This window comes from Coptis chinensis, chromosome 6 (assembly GCF_015680905.1).
Source record: "Coptis chinensis isolate HL-2020 chromosome 6, ASM1568090v1, whole genome shotgun sequence".
In the NCBI taxonomy this organism is placed as follows: domain Eukaryota; kingdom Viridiplantae; phylum Streptophyta; class Magnoliopsida; order Ranunculales; family Ranunculaceae; genus Coptis; species Coptis chinensis.
The window spans coordinates 58,062,376-58,065,719 of NC_141461.1; positions in this window are offsets into that span (position 1 = coordinate 58,062,376).

Here is a 3,344-nt window from a genome sequence, read left to right on the forward strand (position 1 = left end):
ATGATGGGGGAAAATATTTTTGTAACAAAGTTGTTGAAGCTTTAGTCAAGAAATATGGAGTTACCCATAAGGTGGCGACTCTATATCATCCTCAAACTAGTGGTCAAGTCGAGGCATCTGATAACTAAGTTTTAATAGATGTAAAAATAGTGTTTCTACAGTACTAAAACATGCTAATCAATATAAAATAATACTCTAAAAAATAGTTGTTATTGTAGGAACCGTTATGGTTTCACCGAATGATTTATTATGAACCGCGAAACACCCACGCGCAGCAGAATAAGGGGTGTCATGGTTTGGTTAGAAATTTACCATGAGATTCGGCGAAGATAACTCTGAGAATCCAATAGCTATCAATCCAAATCAACCTCTTGATCTTCTGTTGTATTCCTATCTTCAGATTGGACATTGTGTGGGCAACGATCTACCAACCTCTCCTTTCTCACTTGGCCTCTATCACTCTCAAAAATGGAACCGATTTTGGATCTATTTTTCTTGAGCAAAACCTTGATTTTTCTTGTGTAGAAATCGGCCAGAGAAAGAGGTTTCCTTTATATAGGCTACAACAGGGACCATGAGGAGAAATTAGGGTTGGGCCTCCTGACAGGCTTGGGCTTCCCATATTCACCCATAACACACAGCCTAAGTCCATCAACAAATGGCTTATTCCACTAAAGGTCATTATTGCACTACCGCCCTAATCCCAAATTACGTGTCAGCGTTTATGGGATCCATATTATATGTTTGTTGATCTCCCTGTGTTTAAGATATCGAATGACCGTTGATTAAGTCAAGTTACTGACAACTACATTAATCAACTTCTTATGTCCTTGAGTAGTACCACTCAACCTCATTGTCATGTCGGATCAAATCCACTTACAGGGTTTACATGACAATCCTTATGAGCTCCTCAAGGGGACATCATCAGCCCGACTTCTTGCGGGACATGGATTCCTTCTATAATCAATAGCACACCTTACATACAATGTCATTACCCAATCCATCGAGTTTGTTGATTCACAAATGAATCTCACTCATTGATGATTTAAAGCAATGTACAATGTACGCAAGTGCCCGTTATTATATCCGGATTAAGAGGACAAATATCCATAATAACAGAGGCGTTTGTTCTCTTATATAGTCAGTATAAAGAGAAATAACCTCACTTGGTCCTGTTCAATACACACAAAGTGTACTAGTGTAATCCTATAGTCAAGATAGACTAATACCAGATTATACTACAACCGCCAATGGTTTGTCTAAATCCATCTAGGTTGTGAATGTTTGCTTATACTTTATAAGGTACTGATGATATGATCTTATGTGTGTCACCACACACCATATCATCTACAATATAAAGTATTAGACACATACATATAACTAATAACATATATAATATGCATAACATTTGCCCATATGATTCTCATTCAAAATATGAAGAATTAGAGTTAATACAAAAGTAATGCTTTTAGTATATAACCCTATCAGTTATATGGGAGTAATTGTTTTCGATCCACTCTTGCTTGCACGTACTTGACACGAATGTAAACTAAACAAACGATTAACTAATGAAAATAGTAATATGCTATGAAAATAGTAAATCTAAGGTACAAAAATAGTAAATTGATGAATGATAAAAGGATTAGAGAGAGGTTAATCCACCCCACGATTCAATTAGCTATTTGTTTAGTCATCGAATCGATTGTTTTGATCCCTAGTTAACAACCTACATCTCTTTAGTCATTGTTAAACTAGCATGAGAGATTAGCACCCCCACAAATCTCTTTGGTAAGGTTTATAATCTTTAGTCCACCATTATAAGGTTTATCACTAAACACTCACAACAATAAACTTGAAATTCTATTCTAAATAACAACCAAACTACTAATAATCATCCTCACGTGGCTTCATAAACCCACTCTAATGGAGGTTTAGCCTTGTGTCATCTGAATAATTAAACTAATGCAATAAAACAAAGACATTAAAGTAAAAGAGAATTAAATAACTAAGTCTATTTTTCCAACTCTGATTGGAACAAATCTAGATCCATTGAAAATCTTATTCTGAGCCAGTCATTTTGACATAAAGTAGGCCTAATTCCGAAGCATGAGTCCAAAGATATGCCCTTTTGAAGTTCTGATGGTTTTTTGTCTTCTTTTTTCCCGGATTGACTTTGACTTCCCAACTTTGACTGGGCTTGAAAAAGTTTTTTCCTCTTGATTCTTGGGCCTTAAATATAGAACTCTTCTAGCAAACATATTGACTCGTTTTCCACACAAAATGATATCTTTAAGCATATAAACAGCTTCAAGACCTGAAATACACAAAAACACGTAAATAGTACTAACTCTTATTTATTATAAACATAATTAAACTAAATGTAATAATATTAAGAGGTTTAAACTACACTTTTGAGTGCTTATCACACCACCCCCAAACAGCATTTTGCTTGTCCTCAAGCAAAGATGAGAAATAAAAACAGATAAGTGGCAAAAAATATGGTCATAACTAATCTCATTTCGCAGAGTGTAATTGCATTGACCATATGCAATAAGGCCTTCAACCACTAGGAATTCCCTAGTGGATGAGTTATAGTCTCGTGAGAGTTTTCCAAAGAAGATACTCACAAACTTCATTTATATTATAACGACTAAGAAATAAAAGTAATTGTCCCCTAATTTATCTCAGATATCTATACATCTCACTAGCATTTAAACAAGAATCATCAATCTAACTCTTAAATTAATACATGCATAATAATTAAATCATCTTAAGATAAACAACTATACAATTAACTATGTTATGAAATGCAATGGCAGGTCCGTTTCTGAAACTTTTGGGTAGTGTGCCTTAAGTAGGTTTTCACAAAGAATGTGTCAAGATACATAACACTCTGATTTTTCCCCTCAAAGTTGCTAACTCCAATTTGCAGTGGGCACACATTTTCTCACAATCTTAATGACAATCCAAGGAAGTCGAGGTCGATCAAACACATCTACCACTTATAATCACACCAACCTATTCCTAATTAAGCTAGAGGTCTTTATTAGGTGATACGGGGCGTAGGTGTTAGTTAAAGAAGGAAGGAAATGGATATTCAAAAAGACAAGTATGAGATAATAGGTTCTTCAAAATATGTAACTAGGGAAAACCTTGTTCTTACTTTGCTTTTACACTTTGTTTCCATCCTTAGCCCTTTTGTTTTAGCTTTTGACTCCTTTGATTCTGTTTTTGGAATTCTAACTTTTTCTTTTTCTTTTTCTTTTGAAGCAACTAAGTAATTTTTGTTTACACAGGTTTTTCTCTTCTCTTTTCTTCACTCAACCTATTTTTCAGACTTATCC